At 38.1% G+C, this 10,066-nt stretch overlaps 1 pseudogene; it reads right to left on the reverse strand.

Annotated features, from left to right (window-relative positions):
* Positions 1-815: 815 nt before the first annotated feature.
* The window catches only part of LOC102856518, a 17,597-nt pseudogene continuing 8,346 nt past the window's right edge, over positions 816-10,066 (reverse strand).

Raw genomic sequence — 10,066 nt, forward strand, 5'->3', positions numbered from 1 at the left:
TTAGAGTGCCAATTGTGTGGTTAAATCATTTGACTGCTAATGAAAAGGCTACTGGTTTTAACTCTCCATCACACACCAGGAGAAGGGTGAAGGAGCCTGCTTTTTTAAAGATTCAAGACTTTGGAAACTCAATCAGGCAATTCTATGCCCTACAGAGTAGCTAGGTGAGAAAATTGACTTAACCCTAACCCTAAACCTAAACCTAACCCTGACAATGAGTTTTGCTTTGTTTCGGTTCAATGGATCTTTCCCTCTTTCTTATGGGATGAATATTGATTGCACAAGCTAGTAATATTTATTCCATTCTTCTTTGCGATTTGGTCCGGATAAACTTATTGCTGTGGTATAGACATGGGCACCACTATCCCAGTACTATTGAGTTGATTTCATTTCTATCTACAAAGAAAAATCTCCAGTTCATCTTTTAATATTTAAAAATTTCCAACATTATGACATTATATTGAAATATACTGAAATGTGTTAATATTTAACTCTTACATATCCACGACAAATTATTTCACTCATACATAATCATGACAAATAGAAAAAAAATCATGAACAAAACCAAAAACATAATCTTAAAAAACTCAACAAGAATCTCAGCATCAACAGCTGAACAGAGAAAAATCAAAGTGGATGAGAAAGTATAGACACTGAAAATTTACAAACTATTTAAAACCTGGAATCTCTGACTGTTCAGAAACTACACAGAGGGATCATGGGTGGTGGTGAACAGTAGAAAGGGATTACCTTTGAATCTGAATTGTTCTAGTTGTTCCCCATGCCACCTGTCTCTGAGGAAAGCTTGACTTTGATTACATACTGAGCCTAGTAGTAGATTCTTCCTCTGGGTTCATGATTCTGATCTGTGCCCATGATATCTGAAGGATCTTGCTGATGTTGGTGCCTTTACTCCCAAGGATGCACCAAATAAAATATTTTAGACTAGTGAGTTCATAAGAAATCGTCTGAGCAGAAGCATCCAAACCAGCTCAATAGCCTTTCATCTCTGGTGAGCTGGATTCAATGCCGCTGAATCCACATTGCCATGCATCATAAGAAAATGAGACTATTGTAATTGCCAACTGTTGCAGCTTGGTCAAATCTGGCTGCAGAATGTCATACTGTCCTTGAATGATTTAGGCCTTGAGAGGAAGTCCCTCTAGGTCAGGGATGAGGCACATTGACCAGGTGGTGTTGAGAAAACTTGCACTGTCCCTACCTGTGCTGTATCTGTCTTGGTCACTTGCAAAGATGACTGGAGAACAGAACAGCTTGGCCCAGTCCAGAATGGTCATGCACTAGAGAGGGAACCCCAACATTACCAAGCTGATCTGATTGACACACTCAGTGACGGATTGCAGAATGCCAGCAAGAGCGATGGTATGATCAGTTGAGTTGAGAAACATATCCCCTGTCATCTGCACCTAAACTACATATTTCCTTGATCTTTCCAGTTTAACAGTCACATTGACTAGCAAGACCCATTAGGCTCAGGGTTACTGAGTGTCTGCTGGCAGCTGTGCTATTGGCTGTAGAGCTGTGTATATCCTCTTCCAGTGTGTCAGTGACCATAGCAAAGGTTTTAAAGATGGCATTAGTGGGTCCAGCCACTAAGGACAATTCCCTTCTGAGATGTTGATGTATGCACCACCACTCTCTTCACACATTTCTGAACTGATTCTCCTTTCTAGTGATCCTTCCAATACATTATGTGACATTTAATCCACCTTCAATCACACCAGTGTCCGTGCTCAGCTGTGTTCTTTGGAGCTGAACTTGGAGTGGTCAAGTGTTTGGTCATAAACGGAGGTGAAAGACAAAAGGAGAACATGCAAGAAGAGAAGTGGCAGGAGGGAGAGGCAGACAATAGGGGTAGGGGAGAGGCAAGAGGAGCCAAGGGTGGGCTCAGGAGGAAGGGAATTGGAGGAGGTGAAGGAATCACAGTGCATGTGAAAGGGCTCAGGCAGCTGCTGCCTCTGCTGGTCTCGGTTGTTGAGCTGAGTGTGATCCCCAGTGACCCTCCATTACGGCTTCTAGATTATAAATTGCTATAGGAGGAGAATGCCCATATTTCTACCTCAGAGCAGCTGGTAGATTCAAATTGCCAGCCTTATAGATGGATTCTTTAAGCACAGGTACATGACCTATGAAATAGTAGAAATATTAGAATATCAATGAGTACACCCAAGGATATATTCTTCATTCTTTAAAAAAATAACAGAAATCAGGGGCTTCCACTTTCTACATTTTTTTAAAATGTAAACATTTAATATTTGGAATGTTGTAACCATCTTCTTACATGAAAAGAAAACAAAAACAAATGGACAACTGTCCTGAAGACTAGTTACTATTGGCTGATCTTCTTAATAACTACTCTGAACTCACTTTGCCCTTATCCTGATTATGTAGAATGACAAATTCCCTATTATCCATGTGCCTTTTGTTTGAATATTTATGTACATACTTGCAGCTGAAGTGCTCTAGCACATGCAAGGAAATATTTCTGGAAAAATTAAATTTGGAGGTTGGCAAGAAGAAGAGGGAAACAGAAGCATTGCAGATTGGAATTGTTTTTCATTCTTTCCACATCAGTTTGAGGGCAGAAAGTCAAAAGGTTTTTAATAGATAGTGTAAGAGTTTGGGAGAATAAATCCATAGTGTATAGAGTTTATAGAAGGCTTTGTTCAGGCTTAAGTCAGTGGAATTACCTCTTTGCTGCCTGTTTTAAAGAGTGTTATAAAAGTTAGCATTATTTTCCAAGTATTAAATTTTAAATTCTTTCTAGTTAATATAACAGAACACAAAAAGTGACATTCAAATGATGCCATTTCATTAGGGTTTTCTATAGATGAAAAAGTGTTTTCCTTTGAATAATAAATAATTTCCATTTCCAGGTGAGAGTGCAGGATGAATGAAAGGATGATTCTTCTTTATTATCTATATTTAGATATAGATGTCTTGGTGAGAAGTCACAGCCAGAGTGCTCTTTGGAGGTAAATGTGATAAAGCTTCATCTCACATAATTTGAGCACATTGTGTAGAGAAGTTGTTCATTAGAGAGAGACGTCATGGTTGGAAAGGTAGAGGGCAGGTGAAAGAGAGGAAGACCTTCAAACAGATGGATTGACACCATAACGGCAGCATTGGACTAGAGTATTTTAGAGATTGGTAGAATGGCACAGGATATGACAAGGTTTAGATTTCTTTTTCATAGGGTCATTATGGGTCATATTTAACTTCAGAACAGTGAGATTTAGATACCCATTGCCTAGAACTGCTGTAGCTAGATATGACCAATGCAAATCAATAATAACATCAAAAGACAAAGGATTGACAGTGTTCAGATCTGTTGTTCATAGGGTCACTATGAGTCTTGCTTGACTTCGCAGCACTTAACAACAACAACAACTATCTGTCATTTAAAGGAAACATTCCCTTCTGGCAAGAAGACCTGAAGTGCCTGCTGCAGAAGGTCAAGGACTATAGTCATCAATATGGATTAAAGCTGTACATCCAAGGAGACAAAAATTCTCACCACTACGCCAACTGGAAGCACCATGATAGATGAGAAGAGATTGAGGTTGTTAGCAATTACAGCTTGCTAAGATCCACAATCAACACTCTTAACACCAGCAGTCAGGAAATCAAAAGATGAATTGCATTGGAAACATCTACTGTCATGGACCTCTCCAGAGTGCTGAAAAGCAACTATGTCAATCTAGATACAAAGGAGTGCCTAATCCAGACAATGGTCTTCTCAATAACTTATCAAGCTTCAGAGAGTTGGACAATGACTAAGGATAACAGAAGAAGAACAGATGCCTTTGGGTTGTTGTGCTGAAGAGTATTGAACATACTGTGGACTGCCAAGAAAAAAAAATTGATCTGTTTTAGACAGGATAAAACCAAGTCTCTCCTTGGAGGCTAGGATTTTGAAGCTGTCTCACATATTTTGGGCACGTGGCCAGGAGAGACTGGTTTTTGGAGAAAGACATCATGCTTGGAAGAGTTGAGAGACTGCACAGAAGAGTAAGACTCCAAATGAGATGGATTGATAAGGTATCTGGGGCAATGGAGATTAGTGTGTCGGAATTAGTGAGACTGGCTCAGTTCAGAACTGCTGTACATAGGGTCACTATATGTTTCAGGTGCCTCAACAGCAGAACAACAAAAACATACTATACTGTGTTGGGGTTTTGCTGTTTTTTTGGTTTGTTTGGTGTGGTTTTTTTGGTTTTGGTGTTCTTTTTTTTTTTTTTAATTTAAGCCTCATATTTAGAGTCAACAAGACCTTGGGGAGGACCTTTGTGTTTAAAACTCCATTGTTATTATCTTTGGGGCAGCACTTTTCTGTCCATATGCTCTACTGAGGTTGCTGTGATACTAAACCTTGTGCCACTGGGGTGTCAAATGGCATACCAGTTACCCATGGTGGACAGTATTTGGTGGAGTTCCCAGTTTAAGACAGGTTTGGAAGCAGAAGTGGCATCCACTTCCTAAATAGCATGCCTCTGGAAACTCTGTGAACTTTGATAAATGGACTCTGTGAACTTTGATAAATGGTGATGGTTGTGGAAAGGCTTTAGGCCTTCTGTTCATGGGGTTGCTATGAGTCATGCTCTACTCAATGGCAATCAACAACAACAACATGTGAGACAAAGCTTCAGAATCTTTGCCTCTAGGAGCAATTTGGCTTTACCCTTTCCAGGAGAGAGCTGTCCATTCTCTTGGTAGTCCATGGTGTGCTCGATACTTTTTTCTAGCACCACAACTCAAAGGTTTGAGTCTTCTTCTATCATCCTCAGTCATTGTCCAGCTCTCTTATGCATAGCAAGTAACTGCAAAACGCATGATCTGGATCAGTCAGGCACACCTTAGTCTGTAGACTGACATCATTGCTTTTTAGAACTCTGGAGAGGTCCCTGACAGCACACTTTCCTAATGCAATTTGTCTTTTAATGTCTTTAAAAGTTAAATGTCAAGAGCATTGATTGTGGAATCAAATAAGCTGAATTTTATGAATAATCTCAGTCTCTTCTTCATCAATCATAGTGCTGCAGATGTTGAATTTCAATCCATGTTGAAAATTGCAGTCCTTGACTTTAGGTCCTCCTCAGTTCTGCCAAGCAAGGTTGTGTCATCTACATAATGAAGGTTGTTGATAAGTGTTCCACCAATATTGATGCCACATTCCTCTTTATAAAGCCCAGCCTCCTGAATGATCTGTTACACATATAGATTGGAAAGGTATGGAGACAGGATGCATCCCTGACACACTCCTCTCTTGATTTTGAGCTGTACAGTGTTTTTTTGCTCTGTTCTGACAACTGTTTCCTGGTCTAAGTATAGGTTTCCCTTGAGCACAATTAAGAGTTCTGGGATTCCTGTTTTTCTCAATGTCAGCCACAATTTGTGATTGTGAAACACATGCAGTCAAATGTCTTTGCATTATGAAACACAAATAGACATTCCTCTGGTGCTGTCTTCTTTCAGCTAAGATCCATCTGACATTGGCTATGACTGCCCTAATGCCACAGCATCTTTTAAACACAGTTTGTACTTCTGGCAGTTCTTTGTGGATGTACTTTTCCAGTCATCTCTGCATAATCTTCAGCAGGATCTTGCTTGCATATATTAATTGATATTCAGTAATTTACATACTCTATTGAAGCACATTTTTTGAGTGGGAATACATATATATTTCTTCCAGTCAGTCCAGATTTCTTGGCACAGTCTGGTAAGCATGTTCAGGGCTGCATCTGTCTGTTAAAATATGTCAGTTGGTATTTCATCAATTCCTGGTGCTTTGTTTTTTTGCCAATTCCTTCAAAGCAGCTTGAACTTCGTCCTTCATCACCATTGGATCTTGGTCATATTTTGTTTCATAAAATTCTTCTGTGTCAGCCAATTCTTTTTGGTTCGGTGACTCTTTGTACTTCTTCCATCTTTTGATTCTTTCTGGGTCATTCAATAATCTGCCTATAACATCCTTCAGTATTACAACTTGAGACTCAAATTTGTGCTTTAGTTCTTTAAGCTTAAAAAATGCAAAGAGGGTTTGTCCCTTTTGATTTTCTGACTCCAGCTCTTTGCACATTTCATGATAATATTTTTGCATTGTGTTCCCAAGCCATCCTTTGAAATGTTCTTTTTAGCTCCTATATCTTGATTTCTTCTCTTTGTTTTGGCTTCTTTGGTTCTACTGCAATATCTCTTCCTATGTCTATTTCAGTCTTGTCTCCATCTTCTGTCTTTATAATGACTTTTACATTTTTTATGGATAATATTCTTGATATCCTCTCACATTGTGAGAGACGTTCAAGGTTGCTCATTGGTTTTCAAGGCCTCAAACCTATTCTTGTGATGGTTTTTCCATTTAAATGGGATAGACTCAAGATTTTGGTTCTTACAGATTAGATTTCATTTTCTATAGCTTCAATTTGAACTTTCATATGAGTAGCTGATAGTCTGTTCCATAATCAGCACCTTGCCTAATTTTCACAGCTGATATTGAGCCTGACCAATAATTCTTTCCACAGATGTAATCAATCTGATTCCTGTGCAGACCATCAGGTGAAGTCCATGTGTAAAGTCACCATTTGTGTTTCTTATAAAAGGTATTTGCAATGAATAAATCATTGCTTATACAAAATTCTATAATTCTAATATAATAAGTATCAATGCATCTTCCTGCTTTATGGTTTTCTCTTTCCTATACACAAACATACACATAAACATACAATGAAAATTTTGTAATTATTTAGATATAAAATATGCATTTTAAATTTCATAGGGATCAAAAGTATTGTTTAAAAGATTTTAAGTAATTTTGACAGGAAAGTGAGTCATATTCTTTTATAACTAAGAGGCAAAAATAAGGTCATATTTCGAGACTTTCTTGAGACTTGAAGTATTTGCTTGACTCATAAAGCATTAAAATAGCCACGAAAGCACATTTTATGGCATTTCTTTAGAAATTGAGTGAGCATGCCCTCTCAAGGTTGAGGTGAAGTAAAGATGATTTGTGTATTTAATTTATGGTTGAGCCAGAGGGCCTAGGCACTATGATTATTGGTGCCACAGACACACATAATAGATATGGAAATGAGTGCTCTATAAATTTTTCTTTTCTAGGAAAGGCGTCTTTGTGTCTTAGGAAAATATAAGCACCATGTCTTTTATCATCCAGCTGGTGTTCATGGTTACTGGTCATTATATCTTATGTGTGCCTACAATTTTACACAAAGTAAAAAATAAACACCACAATTTTTAATAAAATCTGTGTCTTTAGCAATTAACCAAGACTTCATTTATTCTCAACTTTGACAATGAACTCATTGGTAAACTGTATTTTGCTTTTTCACATATCTAATTTTAAATTTATCTTAAAAGGAAGACAAGAAATAGATTATTAACATTCTATATGAAAGCAACAGTTATACTCTGGGCTTAAGATGACAGTATGATAAGAATTATCTTTGTTGAAAATAGAATTTAGGAAAATTCTCTGAATTTTGTGATCACATGTATATCTACTAGTTTTTATGTTTTACATATGTACTGAAATTATTTAAGACAAATGCTGCTGGTTCAGTAGTTCACGTTCTCACATGCTAACTAAAAAGGTCAGTGGTTCAAACCCACTAACTGCTCTGTGGGAGACAAACATGGCAGTCAGCTTCTATAAAGATGTATAGCCTTGGAAGCCCTGGGAGACAGTTCTACCCTCTCCAATAAGAACACTATGAGTAGAAATCAACTTGACACCAGGGGGTTTAATTTTTACTTTGGTTTTTGAGATGATCTGGATATAGTGATTGTTCTTTACTACTCCTGATACTCAGCCATCTAAATCTGTGTTCTTTGTTGAAGTAAACTCCCAGGGCAGAAGATATGTCTTCCTGCAGTACAAATACTGCACTATGAGCAAATGCTTTGTAATTTCTATAATTCTCTTTTTCACTTTAACCTATTAGGACCCTATTTCAAGATCCACTTCTGACTTCTTTGACATTGGGCAAATTACTTTAATCTGTTTCTCAACCTTGCTGTACAGTGAGAATACTTAACTCTACTTATTTCAACAAGAAATGCATTTTATTAAAGGCCTATTAGCTTCCTGAAGTATAAAATTGTAGTTTTGGTGGCATTAGCTTTACTATGGCACTTGGCATCAAATCTTTTGAAATTGTTATAAATGTCTCTCTATAAATGTGCTTTCAAGGACAAATGCAAAGTAGTTCACTCAGCTACAAAAGAGGAAAAAAACCCACCAAACCACTTTTTCTAATAACACCTGATCCTAAGTATGTTCCCTCCAAATCATAGAAAGTATGTCTTGGGGCTTGGAAAATGGCCCATTTAAATATATATAATGGGAATATTAAAATGCAATTATTATTTTAGAAATCTATACAACATATAAATATATTTAAATTGTTGCTTAGCTTGGAGAATACATAAAAATTAGAAGCATGTAAATTTATAGAGAGGTGAATATAAGATTGATTAAAGAACTGGGGTAAAATTACATGTTGTTGTGAGCCATTGAGTTGGAATTGACTTACAAGTGATCCTCTAGTGGGTTTTCAAAGGTGGTTAATTGCATGGGAGGAGATTGTCCATCTTTCTACCATGGAGCTGTTGGTGGATTTGAACCACTTGCCTTTGGTAGCGCAAGTTGATAGCAAAACTCTTTAGACTAAGGCACCAGACATTCTTTGAGATAACATTGTATGGGTAGTTAAATTACTGAGATATTTGATTTTTATAGCTCAGAGAAAAGAGGAAGATTCTCAGTGAAATGGACTGACAAAGAAGGAACAATGGGATCTAATATAACAATGATTCATGGAAATAGTGCAAGATAGGTCACTGTTTCATTCTGTTGTACATAGATTTACAGATGAATTTGAACCAAGTTGACAGCAACTACCTACAACATGCAAAAATATTATGGTGTTGTTACGTGTCATCAAGGAGTCACTTGCGACTCATAGTGACCCTATGTACAAGAGCTCTAAACGTCGTTCTATCCTGTGTCAATCTATTTATCTCAAATGCACTCATTGCCACCACTCCAGTCACAGAATCGATCCATCTCATCGAAGGTCTTCTCCTGCGCCGTCCCTCCACTCTGCCAAACATGATGTCCCTCTCCAATTATGTCAGACGAAGCTTCAGAATCCTTGACTCCAAAGAGCATTCTTGCTTCACCTTCTCCAGAACAAACCTGTTTGTTCTTCTAGCAGTTCATGTTATACTCAACACTCTTCTCCAGCACTGTAGATCAAAGCCATCAGTTCTCTTTCTATCATCCCCATTCACTGTCCAACTCTCTGATGCATAGCACATAGTTGTGAAGACTATAGCCTGGGTCAGGCATACCTTAGTCTCCAGCCTGATGTCGTTGCTCTTCAGTACTCTTGAGAGGTCCCTCACAGCTGACTTTCCCAAAGAAATTTGTCTCCTGATTTTCTGGCTGCTGATATGAAGAGTGTTGACTGTGGAGCCAAGTAAACTAAAACTGTCAATTATCTCAGTCTCTTCACCATCAATAGTGATGCTGCCAATTGGCATAGTGGTGAGAATCTTTTTTTCTTGATGTTGAGCTTCAATCCATATAGGAGGCTGACATTCTGCAGCAAGTGCTTCAGGTTCTTCTCAGTTTCAGCAAGCAGGGTTGTGTCATCTGTATAACGCAGGTTGTTGATGACTCTTCCACCAATCCTGATGCCACATTCCTCCTCGTACAGCCCAGCTTCTCAGATGATCTGTTCTGCATACAGATTGAAAAGGTATGGAGACAGAATACATCCTTAACAGACCCCCTTCTTGATTTTGAACCATGTAGTGCCTCCTTGCTCTGTTCTGACAACTGCCTCTTGGTCCAAGTATAGGTTTTGCATCAGTACAATCAAATGTTCTGGGACTCCCATTCTTCTCAGAATCAACCACAGCTTGTTGTGATCCACACAGTCAAAAGCCTTTGCGTAATCAATGAAGCACAGATGGACATTCTTCTGGTATTCTCTGCTTTCTGCCAAGATCCATCTAACATTAG

The sequence above is a fragment of the Elephantulus edwardii genome, unplaced genomic scaffold (genome assembly GCF_000299155.1).
Source record: "Elephantulus edwardii isolate Elephantulus edwardi_28Jun2011 unplaced genomic scaffold, EleEdw1.0 scaffold00010, whole genome shotgun sequence".
Classification (NCBI taxonomy): Eukaryota; Metazoa; Chordata; class Mammalia; order Macroscelidea; family Macroscelididae; genus Elephantulus; species Elephantulus edwardii.